At 35.1% G+C, this 8,671-nt stretch overlaps 1 long non-coding RNA gene across 1 annotated transcript in view; it reads right to left on the bottom strand.

Annotated features, from left to right (window-relative positions):
• Positions 1-1,073: 1,073 nt before the first annotated feature.
• LOC126934726 (uncharacterized) overlaps positions 1,074-8,671 on the bottom strand; it is a 34,444-nt gene continuing 26,846 nt past the window's right edge. Inside the window, exon 4 of the long non-coding RNA XR_007719096.1 lies at positions 1,074-1,332. This is a non-coding gene — a long non-coding RNA (uncharacterized LOC126934726). The remainder of the gene's footprint in view (positions 1,333-8,671) is intronic.

Here is an 8,671-nt window from a genome sequence, read left to right as displayed (position 1 = left end):
GCAACTTTAAATGGAGACAGCAGGGAAATTTCCTCTAAGAAGACGATACTTGAAACAAAATGTGAAAAATGGGGAGGTGCCAACTAGTGAGGCTCTGCCAGAGATAAAAGCAAGTGGAGACAGGTTTAATACAGAAATAAGATTGGTATGTCTGGGAACAGAAAGAGACCCTTAAGACTGGAGAGGGAGGGATGGAGAAATGGTAGGATGAACCAAACACCTCTCTGTTTTCACAGATGGCATACTGAGCCTGGAAAACAGAAAGATTTCTCCAAAGTAACTTCCTGAATAAATGTTGTGTTTAAAAGAAATGTTAATTAACCAAGTTGTTTAGAATGATATAATAACTGAGGAGATGCTTAGAATCCATCAAATCTTACCTTTTATCACAGATGGGAAAAATAATAATAGCCAGGCCCTGAGACCAATTTTCTAAGATAAATTTATCACATGAAATCATTTCAGAGAAAATAAGCAAGAAATGAACAAGGTTTTTAATGGCAATTCTACTGAATGTTAAAAAATGAAAATGTTTTTCATAGTTGTTTCTTGTGCTGATTTTTGATTAAAAATCAGGGCATATTGAACTATTATTCAGTGGGTACATTAAGAACCCAGACTTCACCACTGTGCAATATATGCATGCACTTGTACCCCATAAATATATAAAGGTAAATACATTTTTAAAAACAATAAATGAATAAGTTATTAATAAGTGATAGACAGCCAATTTAATAAAGTCTAAATATATAAGTTTCTGATTATGTGACTTGATATAAGGACATGTCTTCAAAGATTTAGAAGAGTAGTTTTCAAACCCTACAGGCTCAAATATTCAGGAAAGCTACTGAGAGGATCCCGAAGGGCTGAGGGCCCAGCTGGCTGACTGGTGAATTAACCTTGGATTCTACCTGCACCTAAATAAGATAAATTCTTTTTTTATCCATGTATATATCAAAATTCTGCACAAGAATTATTTTAAAGGCAGTTATGCTACTAAGAATAATAGAAATCTGTTGATCTAAAGAAATACTTAGTTGTTACCTGAAGCACAATGTTTCTTTAAGTCACTTTTATATCTACTACATGCATTTCCTGAACATAGTATAAAAGGCCAGGGCAAGCACATACTCACCTCACAAGCCTTATATCTGCACTTTTCCCATCAGTCTTCTTCACATGTGATTCCAACCTGTTACTGACTTTCTTGATATGACCTTAATATTCAGTGTCTCATTTCTCTCTTGCCTTGCTCTTTGGACTTTATATTCTTTGCTGTTTTTCCAGCTCTGACTGCAGACCTTGACTCCTCTCCACAGTCCTTCTTCTTTTCTATAAAGCAAATATATTGCTTTGGGTCACCTCTTCTAAACACTTATATTGTTTCAATTTAGTAGTGCAACCCTCCTAACCCTGGCGGACTCCTTGAGATAGTGCTTCCACCAAGCCCAGCTCACATCCTCAGTGAGAAAGGCCATTAAGAGATACTGTGCAGCAAGCAGCATGTTCTAAAATGCCAGTTTCCTGTTTAACCCTACCGACAACCTACTTTTCTCCTTTCTACTTGATTCCCCCCTTTCTCTTTCTTTCCTCATTTCTTATATGACACAACTGACGAGTATCTGTGGTAGTGGAAATGACACAATAAATTAGTGATAGAAATAATGAGTTCTCTAGTTGTAGGATAGTAAAAATATACCAAATATATCACAGAGGCTCTGTACACATCTCTATTTTATGCTTCCAGAAAAATGACATCACATAGGTGAAAACAACTTAGAAAGTACAAATCGCCACACAGATGTTGATTATTAATATGATTGTGTTTTCAGCTATAGACTTTTATTTCAAATGATTTCCCTTTATAGGTGCATTTTATAGCTGTTTACAGCCCTTTCTCCCTGTCAAGACACAGGTTGAATGTCTATATTCCTTTTGAATTATGGAACAATCCCCGTATGTCCGTATCTCATTCTTCAATTACCACCTCGACCTATCCCGCTGCAGAATTAGGTAAAAGGTTCACCAAGGCAATTTCTGTATTTGTCTAACAGTACAAGTGTTTTAACAGTATTAATGAGATAAATGGAATCACATGCCAAAACTCAGCATGTATATAGTACTACCTAATAGGTTAGCCACTTCAGGAAAAAATACTGGATAGGCTCTACTGTAATCTTTGTTTAGAGTCATATCATTGTTATCATTTTCCTTTATCTGCAAGTATGACTCATTCAGAAAATGCTTCTTTAATTTTGCCTTTGTTTGCTAGCCCATGTTTTGAACGAATGTATTTTGCTAAACTACTTCAATTATAGGTAAAAGCCTTTATTTAGAATGCCACTACATGTAAGAATAATAGCGATAATAGCAATAGTGACACAAAACAATGAAAGTTACATTTATTTGGGGACCGCTATGTGAAACATTCAATTGGATGCCAATTTTACAAACAGGGAAACTGAAACTCAAAGAAGTTAAGCCACAGCAAAGTTTAGAGAGCTGGTTAGTGTTAATTGTATATGAAAACTAACTTTCCATGTCAATATAAAATAAATACTGGGCTGGGAGCAGTGGCTCATACCTGTAATCCCAGCAATTTGGGAAGCCGAGGCGGACGGATCACGAGGTCATGAAATCGAGACCCCCCTATCCTGGCCAACATGGTGAAACCCTGTCTCTATTAAAAATTTAAAAAGTTAGCTGGGCATGGTGGCATGCACCTGTAATCCCAGCTACTTGGGAGGCTGAGGGAGGAGAATCGCTTGAACCCAGGAGGAGGAAGTTGCAGTGAGCCAACATCATGCCACTGCACTCCAGCCTGGCAACAGAGTGAGATTCCACCTCAAAATAAGTAAATAAATAAATAAAAATAAATAATAAATAAATACTCAACATAAAATAGCACACAATATTAGAGAGTGGTTATAACCTACCACAAAAGGTAGTCTTTGAGATAATAAAGTGGAAGAGCTTGGGGGTAAATCCAGCTCTAGGCTTATAAGAATCTAGATGGTTCTGTTTAAGAAAAATAATACAAAATTAAAAATAAAAGTATAAATTTATTTAAAATAAGAAAATAAACATTATTAAGAAATCAGACAACACAAAGATCATAGAAACATAAAAAAAGAGTATTTTATGTTATTTAGCTGCTTCACATACCTCTATAATACTTTTTTTCATTTATTATTTGACTCTATACTCATTGAATGAATCTTGATATAACAGATTTATAATATTATTATCTACAGAGAGACTACAAAGATAGTTTAGGCTTTCTTTAAGTATTGTTAACAAAAAAAATTCTCTGATAGTAGTTTACATTTGTTTTTGTTTCATGACTTTTCATAAAGTAAATCTTTGGAAATTTTGCTTTTGAAATGATCAATCAGGTTTTCTTTTTACACATGAGATGACTTATTTTAAAACATGTCAAGTTTTCTCTTACTATGCTGGGTTTTAAATATTCTTGTAGTTGTTGACCTTCATTAACACGATTTTCTTAATATCTTTATGTCATATTCCTAGTGAGTTAGCAGAGGAGGTGGCAAAAATATACCTGGAAACTGTTGCTACACTGGGTGGATTTATAATAACTAAACCTAGTGATAACTATGCCAGGAACTGACTGTGAACCACATAATACATCACCCTGAAACTCAAGTAAATGGATCCCTAAGTCAACTTCTACTTCACTGTATCCCAAAATTGCTCATAGCTGTTCCAATGCCACCTACCTCCAGGGAAAGGATAGTAAAGGGAAAGTTAAAATGGAAAGAGACAGCAGTGTTAACCTGTTACATTAAAATATTTTATTTTGAATAGTCTATGAAAACATATACTCTGCCTTATATCATAAAAGCCACTAGGGCCTTGGAATGGGCAAGTGAGAGGCCTAATGTTTCAGTTTCTTTCATGTCATAGGAAATCCACTTCTGAGGAGAAGAGTGAAAGCCAAGGCAGATATGAAAGAGCCATGGACTGCTGACCTTTGAACTCTGAGAGGAGTGCAGAGCTCACTCATATTCTAATTAAGTATTTTTCTACGCTTATTATGATTCTGACTCACTGTACTTCTTATCAAAATTACATGATGAGGAATTGTATGTTTGAATAGCAGTCAAATGAGGGGAGACTTTATCATTTAGCAAATCCATCTGCCCAATTTCATAGCTTGAGACAATGCAAAAATGTCAACCCATGATCTCTATCCCATTTTCTTATGATTATCTCTACAGCTTGTAAATATCTCTGTACTTTTTTTTCCAGTTTAATTCTATCTAGATTATATTACACACTGATTTAGTCAAATAAAATCTATTACATAATAATGCTCAATGATTATTACTTTTATAAACCCAATTTTAGTCAGTTCAGTGTCATCCCAAAGGCACTGTTACATGAAATGGATTAAATTTTCTCCCCTTTCTTTCATCTTGTCCCAGTTAAAGCAGAAATAAGATGATATTGAAAAAATAATTGACTCTGTGTAGTAGGAAGAATTCTAACATGACTCCCATGATTCCTGCACCCTTGTATACATGCAATGAATAATCCCCTAACCCTTGATTATAGGCAGAACCTGTGAATATGAAGGGATATTACTCCCAAGATTAGGCTACATTATGTGGCAAATTGGAAGGGATTTGATGGATACCTTTTAAGATTCCCATTCTGTTAACTTAAAACTAATGAAAATAGGGATTAGCTGAGTGGGCACGACCTAATCAGGTGAGTTCTTTAAAGGATGATTTAGAGGTCAGAGAAAGAAGCAGTCAGCGTGATTGAAACCATCAAAGACTGTCTCTCTTGCTGGCCTTGAAAGAAGCAATCTGCTTTGTGGTGGAGAAAGTCACATTGTCATTGAATGGTGAGCAATCCTAGAAGCCAAAGACTTCAGTTCTACAAACACAAGAAATTAAGTTCCACCACAAACAAATGAATATATGAAACAATCCTGCAATCCAGGTGATATCACAGCCTCTGTTGACACCTTGATTTCAGCCTGATGAGACTCTGAACAGAGGATCTCTGCCCTGACACCTGATCCATAGAAACTGTGAGGTATATAAACTTTGTCATAATTTGCTGCACAGCAATAGGAAACTGATACGGTCTCATTTAACCTAAAGGACAACGAGGTAAGCCTTTTACTAGAAAATTTAACTCAACAAAACTAATGAATACATATTCCTCAAAATTTATTAATAAAGTTTATGTCTGGGCCTCAGTATCTTTCTATCTGTGAAATGGGAATTTAGGAGAAGAATATTATGCTTCAGCAGTCTTCTAGACTTTTGGCTTTCATAGAGAAGAAAAATTTCAGAAAATTATTTTGAGTTGAAAATTTTCAACTTTTATTTCACTAAGTATGTAACTATTCATTATTAGTAAAGTAGTGTGGAAAATAAATAATGTTGTAACATAAATTGTGATAGTTAATTGTGTGTGTCAATTTGGCTAGGCAACTCTACCCAGTTATTTAGTCAAATACTAGTTGATATGGTTTGGCTGTGTCACCACCCAGTTCTCATCTTGAATTCTCATGTGTTATGGGAGCGACCTGGTGGGAGGTTGGGAGCGACCTGGTGGGAGGTAACTGGATCATGGGAACAGGTCTTTCCCACGGTGTTCTCATGGTGGGTGGATCTCATGAGATCTGATGGCATTATACAGGGGAGTTTCCCTGCACAATCTCTTTTTGTTTGCCTGCTGCCATCCATGTAACATGTGACTTGCTCCTCCTTGCCTTCCACCATGATTGTGAGGCTTCCCCAGCCATGTGGAACTGTAAGTCCATACTAAACTTATTTTTTTCTTTTTGTAAATTGCCCAGTCTTGAGTCTGTCTTTATAAGCAGTGTATGAACAGACTAATACATTAGCCTAGGTGTTGCTGTCGAGGTTTTATTGTAAATGCAATTAATGTTCATAACCAGTTGCCTCTAAGAAAAGATTATCCTAGATAATCTGAATGGGCCTGAATTAATCAGAAGAAAGGCCTTGAGACCAAGTTGAGGTTTGCCTGAGCAAGAATAAATTCCACCTGTGGATAGCAACTTCAGTCCATCCCAGAGCATTCCAGCCTGCCCTACAGATTTCAGACTTGCCTTGACAGTCTCCACAAACTTGTAAATCAATACTTTATCTTTTAATATATACCCCCTCCCACTGGTTCCATGTGTTTGTTTGAACCCTGACTGATACACAAATATAAAACAGTAAACCAGTAATAAATTTAATAGGATGAATCACTACCCCACAATTATTTTTATTCAATACTTCATGAGTTAACATTGGGATGAGACTAGACTCAGCATTAAATTTCATAATGTTACTTTGTACTTTATTCTTTTTTATTCAAAAATCCATAAGCATCAGAAAAAATAAACAAGCAACTAATATCCTCTGCTTTCTTTAGCAAGCAAATAGGTTAACCGTTTATAAAAACTTTTATGATTACTTCAGGGTTCTATATTACAAAGAATAGAAAGTAACGCATACAGGTGGGAAGAAAGGAAGGAAGTAAGGCAAAATCCAGATGCCTGATTCCTCTACCTTCTGAATTGACCTTAACAACACTTAAGAAGGCTGCATCAAGTATGTATTTTATCTTGTCAGTCATAGTTACATCAAACACTATTCTTGGTTTAAACATAAAAGAGCAAGATTCAGGATGATTGGAATAAGTTTTCCTTGGCAAAGTTCTACAGAATTGCTATTAGAATTGCAATAAGCAATACTATTCTCCACTTTTGGGAAGTATCTGTTCTGCTGATTGCCCAAATTGCACACATTACATACACAAGCTGGGGTTGAATTTTGCCAAATCTGCATTACAAAAATAGCCTTATTCAAAGGAAATTCAGTATTTTCTTAATGATTACATTAGTTCTTAATAAGTACTTTATGGAGTAATCAAGAAGGGACTATTTTGTTTAAAAGCATAACATTTTATAGACACATTTGGATTGCCAGAACACTTTTGTTGAAGACTTGGTAAGCTAGATTTCCTGGTCAGTACCTTGGCAATGGTTTTAGAGCTACATGAGAGTTCTTAAACTGCACTAAAATCCTTCAGGTCATGCAAGCTCATTTCTGTTCAAATAACATTTATGGGACATCTTACAAGTTCAGAGAGGCAACTTGTAACAAATAATTGCACTGAAAGTGCAATTATATAGGACCTGGAATTTACGAACTCTTGAGAATCCTGGGGTAACAATAACAAGTCAATGTTCATTCACTGAAATTTGAAAATTGTTTTTATACATCTGAAGTCAAGAGAAATTATAGTTTATTAGTTTGTTCTCATGCTGCTGATAAATACATACCCAAAACTAGGAACAAAAAGATATAATTGGACTTCCAGTTTTACATGACTGGAGATGCCTCAGAATCACCACAGGAGGTGAAAGGCACTTCTTAAATGGCAGCAGCAAGAGAAAATAAGAAGAAAGCTAAAGCAGAAACCCCTGATAAACTCATCATATCTTGTGAGACTTATTCAGTATCACGAGAATAGCAGGGGAATGACAGGCCCCTATGATTCAATTACCTCCCACTGAGTCCCTCCCAGAACACATGGGAATTCTGGGAGATAAAATTCAAGTTGAGATTTGGGTGGGGACACAGCCAAACCATATTATATAGGAAACTTTATCAAGATTTTTTCAAAATTGTTTTTGATCAAGTTTAACATAGATCACAGATAGCGTACCTTACCAATGTTCAATGAGAGGGAGGAATTTTAATGTATATTCCATACAGAATTTTGTTTACATGCATATACATGTATTTTATATATAGTGTATATATATTAACATATAGTATATCTAATATATATACTACATATCAATATAGAGTATATAGATATATTTATATATATATGATATATGTGCCATTAAAAGTAATGTCAAAAACCACAATTACTATTGCACCAAATATAGGCTTAAAACAACAGAGATTTTTTTCTCTCACAGTTCTGGAGGTAAAAATTCCAAAATCAAGGTGGTGGTAATGTCATACTCTATCTGAAGGCTCTAGAGGAAAATTTGTTCTATGCCTTTCTCTTAGTTTCTGGTATTGAGGCAAACATTAGCACTCGTTTGTTTGTAGATACATCACTCCAGCTCCTGCCTCTTTCATCACATGGTGTCCTTTCTCTCTGTGTCTGTCTCTGTATCTCCTCTGTTTTTCTTATGAGGAAAGTAGTCACACAGAATTAAAAACCTACTCTATTGTGACCCGAGCTTAACCTATATTTTAATTACAACTAATAAGCTCACATTCATGAATACTGGAGACTAGAACTTTAATATATGTTGGGAGTATATGATTCAACCAATAACAAGGAGCATAGGTGATGTTGCATAGAATCACATTATTTATTATATTTACAGACAATAGCACCCTCAGACATCTTGTCACCATCTTGATTTTCCGGAATCCAAACTAGCATATAACTTTAGATCTGAATTTGTGAAATTACTGACATTTAAAATGTAAAATAGGTATGTAAAATTTTTCAATGGGTATAAAGCCCTATCCAGGGCCATAATAAACTCTAGTTAAGAAGGATACAGAAAATTAGCTGAGTTTCCTAAAACATTGTCCTAAACTAATGGGAGAAACAAAAGGAAAAAAAGAGAAAAAGAAAAGAAAACTAC

Source organism: Macaca thibetana, chromosome 14 (genome assembly GCF_024542745.1).
Source record: "Macaca thibetana thibetana isolate TM-01 chromosome 14, ASM2454274v1, whole genome shotgun sequence".
NCBI classification, from domain to species: domain Eukaryota; kingdom Metazoa; phylum Chordata; class Mammalia; order Primates; family Cercopithecidae; genus Macaca; species Macaca thibetana.
This window is presented reverse-complemented; position numbering and strand designations above follow the sequence as displayed.